Source organism: Mandrillus leucophaeus, unplaced genomic scaffold (assembly GCF_000951045.1).
Source record: "Mandrillus leucophaeus isolate KB7577 unplaced genomic scaffold, Mleu.le_1.0 Scaffold556, whole genome shotgun sequence".
NCBI classification, from domain to species: Eukaryota; Metazoa; Chordata; class Mammalia; order Primates; family Cercopithecidae; genus Mandrillus; species Mandrillus leucophaeus.
This window is the reverse complement of record NW_012105986.1, coordinates 809,858-816,840: the sequence shown is the minus strand read 5'-3', so window position 1 is coordinate 816,840 and position 6,983 is coordinate 809,858. Positions and strand designations below refer to the sequence as shown.

General features: G+C 41.2%; 1 protein-coding gene and 1 pseudogene across 3 annotated transcripts in view; one reads left to right on the top strand and one right to left on the bottom strand.

The window, feature by feature from the left end:
- LOC105552442 overlaps positions 1-4,647 on the top strand; it is an 8,273-nt pseudogene extending 3,626 nt beyond the window's left edge.
- Positions 1-6,983, bottom strand: part of LYPLA1 (lysophospholipase I) — a 50,267-nt gene that overhangs the window by 23,951 nt on the left and 19,333 nt on the right. The window lies entirely within an intron of this gene.

The following is a 6,983-nucleotide window of genomic DNA, read 5'->3' as shown; positions in this document are numbered from 1 at the left end:
AAAAAAAAAAAAAAAAAAAAAGGAATATACTAAGTGTCATGAATTGTTCACATTAAAAGGGTTACTTTTATGTCATGTGAATTTTACCTCAAATTAAACAAAAAAGACATCTCAATAAAACAAATAGAAAAAAGACTTGAATAGACATTTCTCCAAAGACTCATGAATGGTTAACATACACATGAAAACATGCTCAACATCATCAGTCATTAGAAAATGCAAACCAAAACCACTGTGAGATACCACTTCATACCCACCAGAATGGCTATCGCAAAAAAGACAAATAATAGCCAAGTGTTAAAGGGTATGGTGAGAAATCAGAACCCTCATACACTATTGGTAGAAATGTAAATGGTACAGCCACTTTAGAAAACCTTTAGGTTCTCAAAAGATAAATACAAAGTTATCATATCCAGCAATTCTACTCCTAGGTCTATACCCAAGAATATTGAAAAAATATGTCCACTATAGGTGTGGTGGCTCATGCCTGTAATCCCAGCACTCTGGGAGGCTAAGGCAGGAGGACTGCTTGAGCCCAGGAGTTTGAGATCAGCCTGGACAACACAGTGAGACTCTGTCTCTACAGGAAATTTTTAAAAAATTAGTTGGGTGTGACGGCATGCATCTGCGGTCCCAGCTACTTGGAGGGAGGATAGCTTGGGCCCAGGAGGTTGAGGCCCCACTGAGCCAAGATTGTGCCACTGCACTCCATGTGGGGCAAGAGAATGAGATCCTGTCTCAAAAACAAAACACACACACAAAAATACAGACATAAAAACTTGTTCCCAGCACTTCAGGAGGCCGAGGTGGGCAGATCACCTGAGGTCGGGAGTTCGAGACCAGCCTGACCAACACGGAGAATCCCTGTCTCTACTAAAAATACAAAATTAGCTGGGTGTGGTGGTGCATGCCTGTAATCCCAGCTACTCGGGAGGCTGAGGCAGGATAATCGCTGGAACTTGGGAGGCAGAGGCTGCGGTGAGCCGAGATCATGCCACGGCACTCCAGCCTGGGCAACAAGGGTGAAACTCCGTCTCAAAACAAAACAAAAACAACAAAAAACTTGTACACAAATGTTCTTTTTTAGCAGTATTACTCAACTCCAAGGTGCAAACAACCCAAATGTACATCAAATGATGGATGAATAAACCAAATGAGGCCAGGCGTGGTGGCTCATACTGTAATCCCAGCACTTTGGGGAGGCCAAGGCTGGCAGATCACCTGAGGTCAGGAGTTTGAGACTAGCCTGGTCAACATGGTGAAACTTCTCTCTACTAAAAATACAAAAATTAGCCAGGCATGGTGGCGCATGCCTGTAGTACTCGGGAGACTGAGGTAGAAGAATCATTCGAACCCGGGAGGAAGAGGTTGCAGTGAGCCGAGATCGCACCACTGTACTCCAGCCTGGGCGACAGAGCCAGACTCCATCTCAAATAAAGAAAAAGATAGAATAAAATAAAATGAAGCATAGCCACACAATGGAGTATGATTCAACAATGAAAAGGAAGTACCAACATGCTATAGGATGGATGAGCCTTGAAAACAATGTTAAATGAAAGAAGCCAGTTACAATAGAACACAAATGAAAGAGTATAGGGTTTCTTTTTGAGGCAATGAAAATGGTCTAAAATTGACTGTGGTGATGGTTGCACAACTTAAGGTGACTACATCTAAAACCATCGAATTACACACTTTAAATGAGTGAATTGCATGGCATATGAATTATATGTCAATAAAACTGGTACCAAAAATAAAGACAAAGAATGTATGACCGGACCCAATCATGAGGAACCATTAGACAGACTCAAATTGAAAAGTCATTCTACAGAATATGCAGAACTGAAGGCTGTGGCTGTATGCTTTAAAACTATAAAGGAAATGAAAGAAAAACTGACAAACAGTTTCAGATTCAAGACATGACAGCTCAAATGAACACACACTCCTGGAAAGGATCTCAGGCCAGGAAGGAAACAGACACAGTTGAGAAAGCTGGCAAAACTTCAATGGAGTCTGTGGACTGGATATAGTATTTAATCAATGCTCATCTCCTAATTTGGAGTGTTGTATGCTGGTTATATACAAGTATCCTTGTGCATGGGAAATACACGAGAGTATTTAGAGGTGATGGGAAATCATGTTTGCAGATTTATCTCAAGAGTTAAAGACTCATCTATATATACATACATATATATACAGGGTGGGGGCGTGGACAAGCACACACAGGACTGACTGCACACACAATGGAACACACACGGTAAAAGATGAACCAAGGAAACTCCATGACAGCGATATGAGACTTTTTTGTACAAAAAGCACACATTTTATTTTAAAAGTGTGAGTTACAATTGCCACGAAAGAATAAAATGCCTAGGAATACAGCTAACCAGAAGGTGAAAGATCTCTACAACAAGAATTACAAAATGCTGCTCAAAGTAATCAGAGATGACGCAAACAAGTGAAAATGCATTCCCTGCTCATGGATAAGAAGAATCAATACTGTCAAAATGGCCATACTGCCCAAAGCAATTTACAGATTCAATGCTATTCCTATCAAACTACCAATGACATTCTTCATGGAATTAGGAAAAAATGTTTTAAAATTCACGTGGAACCAAAAAAAGAGCCCAAACAGACAAGGCAATCCTAAGCAAAAAGAACAAAGCTGGAGGCATCATGTCACCAGCCTTCAAACTATACTACAGGGGTACAATAACCAAAACAGCATGGTACTGGTACAAAAACAGACACATAGACCAATGAAACAGAATAGAGAGCACAGAAATAAGGTCACACACCTACAACTATTTGATACTCAACAAAGCTGACAAAAACAAGCAATGGGAAAAAGGACTCCTCAGTCAATGAAAAGTGCCAGGATAACTGGGAGACCATATGCAGATGATAGAAACTGGACCCCTACCTTACCCCATATACAAAAATCAACTCAAGATGGATTCAAGACTTAAATGTAAAACCCCAAACTATAAAAGCCAGAAAGATGGCCGGGCATGGTGGCTCAGGCTTGTAATCCTAGCACTTTGGGAGGCTGAGGCGGGCGGGCGGATCACGAAGTCAGGAGATTGAGACCATCCTGGCTAACACAGTGAAATCCCATCTCAACCAAAAATACCAAAAATTAGCGAGGTGTGGCGGTGGGCGCCTGTAGTCCCAGCTACTCAGGAGGCTGAGGCAGAAGAATGGCACGAATCCGGGAGGCGGAGCTTGCAGTGAGCTGAGATCGCACCACTGCACTCCAGCCTGGGCGACAGAGCGAGACTCCGTCTCAAAAAAACAAAACAAAACAAAAACAAAACAAAACAAAACCCGAAAGACAATCTAGGAAATACCATGTTATTGACATAGGACTTGGCTAAGATTTCATGATGAAGGCGCCAAAAGCAACTGCAACGAAAACAAAAATTGACAAATGAGATCTAATTAAACTATGAAGCTACTGCACAGCAAATGAAACTATCAACAGCGTAAACAAACATGCTGCAGATTGAAGAAAATATATGCAAACTATGCATCCAACAAAGGTCTAATATCCAGAATCTATAAGGAACTTAAATTTACAAGTAAAATCAAACCACCTAGCTGTTCTGTGGTGTAGTCATTCTTTTATTCCTTCACTTTCTTAATAAACTTGCTTCCACTTTACTGTTTAAAAAAAAAAAAAAAATCAAACAACCCCACTGAAAAGTGGACAAAGAACATGAACAGACACTTTCCAAAAGAAGACAGGCTGGGCGTGGTCATGGCTCATGCCTGTAATTCCAGCACTTTGGTCAGCTGAGGCGGGCGGGTCACTTGAGGTCAGGAGTTGGAGACCAACCTGGCCAACATAGTGAAACCCCGTCTCTACTAAAAATACAAAAAGTTAGCAGGGTGTGGTGGTGCGTGCCTGTAGTCCCAGTGGCGCAGGAGAACTGCTTGAACCCAGGAGGTGGAGGTTGCAGTGAGCAGAGATAGCGCCACTGCACTCCAGCCTGGTGACAGAGCAAGACTGAATAAAAAAAAAACATACATACATGCAGCCGACAAGCATATAAATACTCGAGATCATTAATCATTAGAGAAATGCAAATCAAAACCACAACGAGATACCATCTCACAGCAGGCAGAATGGCTATCGTTAAATAGTCAAAAAAGGTCGTTAAGGGCTGGGCCATGAGGAACTTGCACATCCATCCCAGGGAGACCTGACCTTCAGAGATGACAGCATTCAGCCCCAGGAGGAGCCTGCAATTCGTCCTAGGTATTTCCAACTTGTGCCGCCCATGGAGATACAGGACAGTAGGGAGTTAAACAGAACCTGCTGTCTGAATGGTGGAACCTGCACGCTGGGGTCCTTCTGTGCCTGCCCCCTCTCCTACGGACGGAACTGTGAGCACAATGTGTGCAAAGAGAATTGTGGGTCTGTGCCCCATGACACCTGGCTGCCCAAGAAGTGTTCCATTTGTAAATGCTGGCACAGTCAGCTCCGCTGCTTTCCTCAGGCATTTATCCACCTGGCTGTGATGGCCTAGTGATGGATGAGCATCTCATGGCTTCCAGGACTCCAGAACTACCACTGTCCACAATGCCACTTTTATGCTAGCTGGCATCTGCTTTTCTATATACAAAGTTACTATTAATCCACATTGACCTATTTACAGAAATATGATTTTAGATATCATGCAAATTTCATGACCAGTAAAGGCTGCTGCTACAATGTCCTAACTGAAAGATGATCATTTGTTAGTTGCCTTAAAATAATGAATACATTTCCAAAATGATCTCTAACATTTCCTTATAGTACCAACTACTTCTTACCTCTTTGCCCTGCCCTCCCAGAAAACACTACTTCTTTTTTTCAAAAATCAGCCATATCTCCATTGTGCCCAAGTCCAGTGTTTCTTGATACATGTAATTCTACCAAAGTCTTCTTAATATGTTATTTTAAACAACTGAATTATATCTTCAGATTATTAGAGACTAATCCTAATGTGGACCTTAGGATACAGTTTTGAGTAGAGTTGATCAAAATCAATTAAAATAGCCTCTTTAAAAGGAAAGAAAGCAGCCGGGTGCGGTGGCTCACGCCTGTAATCCCAGCACTTTGGGAGGCCGAGGCAGGCGGATCATGAGGTCAGGAGATTGAGACCATCCTGGCTAACATAGTGAAACCCCGTCTCTACTAAAAATACAAAAAATTAGCCGGGTGTGGTGGTGGGTGCCTGTAGTCCCAGCTAACCCGGGAGGCGGAGCTTGCAGTGAGCCAAGATCTCGCCACGGTACTCCAGCCTGGGCGACAGAGTCAGACTCGTCCCCCCCTCCAAAAAAAAAAAAAAAAAAGCCTCTTTAAGGGGAGGAATGAGAGTGCTGAAGGAATGGAAGTCCGTTTGCATGTGTGTAGGGAGACTGGGTAGGAAAGAGAAAGCAAATGGGAGAGGTTGGAAAACATAAAATGGGTTACTTGATTGGTGATTTGGTGGGTGTAGAGAAGCAAGTGAAAAGGCTAAATGGAAGGGCAAGTTTTCATCATCTATAGAAAGCTATATAAGACAAGGACTCCCTTTTTTTCCCCAAAGGTACTGTAAAAAGAATGAAGTCTCCTTAGAAAAAAAAAAAATTATACTTCAATGTCCCTAACAAGATTGCTTAAAAAATTATGTTTCTTCCAAGTTCTGCAATTCTTTTAACTGTTGTAGAAGAGAAAATGTTCACAATATATTTAGTTGTAAACCAAGTGATAAAACTACATATTGTAAGACCCATTTTTAAGATACATTGTATTACATGTATGCACAGTAAAAATGGAAAATATACTGACCAAAAAAAAGCCAAAAAATAACAGATGGTGGCAAGGTCATAGAGAAAAGGGAATGCTTTTACACTGCTGGTGAAAATGTAAATTAGTTCAGCCATTGTGGAAAGCAGTGTGGCCATTTCTCAAAGAACTTAAAACAGAATTACCATTCGACCCAGTAAATGAATGCCAGTACTGGATATATACCCAAAGGAGTATAAATCGTTCTCCCATAAAGACACATGCATACGTAAGTTCATTGCATTGCTATACACAACAGCAAAGACATTAAATCAACCTCGACACCCATCAGTGGCAAATGGGATAAAGAAGCTATGGTACATATACACCATGGAATGTTATGCAGCCATTAACAAACGAATGAGATCATGTACTTTGCAGCAACATGGTTGGAACTGGAGGCCATTATCCTAAGCAAACTATCACCTGAACAGAAAACCAAGTACCACATGTTCTCACTTACAAGTAGGAGCTAAATAACAAGAACACATGGATACTAGGAGAGGAACAACAGACACTGGGGCCTACTTGATGGTGCAGGGTAGGAGGAGGGAAAGGATCAGAAAAAATACCTATCAGGTACTATGTTTATTACCTGGGTGACAAAATTATCTGTAGATCAAACCCTCAAAACATGCAGTTTATCTTGCAGATGTACTCCTGAATCTAAATACAAGTTACAAAGTAAAAAATAAAACAGTTGTCCGGGCGTGGTGGCTCCGGCCTGTAATCCCAGCACTTTGGGAGGCCAAGGCAGACGGATCACTTGAGGTCAGGAGATAGAGACCAGCCTGGCCAACATGGTGAAACCTCATCTCTACTAAAAAATAAATATTAAAAAAAATTCAAAAGTTAATTCTTCTGAAGATAAAAGGAATACATTTATGAGATAATAAAGTGTATGTTCCAACTTTTAAAATCAAGATAGAATGTTACTGAAAAACAGTGTGAATTACACAACAGTAAGTATAATAAAAATTATGTTCAAACAGATAAACCTTACAAACATACTGGGCAAAAAAAGCTGGACACAGAAGATATACATATAATACCATTTATCTGAAAGTAAAGAACAGGCAAAACTATGGTATAGTAATAAAAGTTGGAGTAATGGTCATCTCTGGGATGGGAGGGTACTAACTGCAGGGGAATGAAAAATACTCCTGGGGAG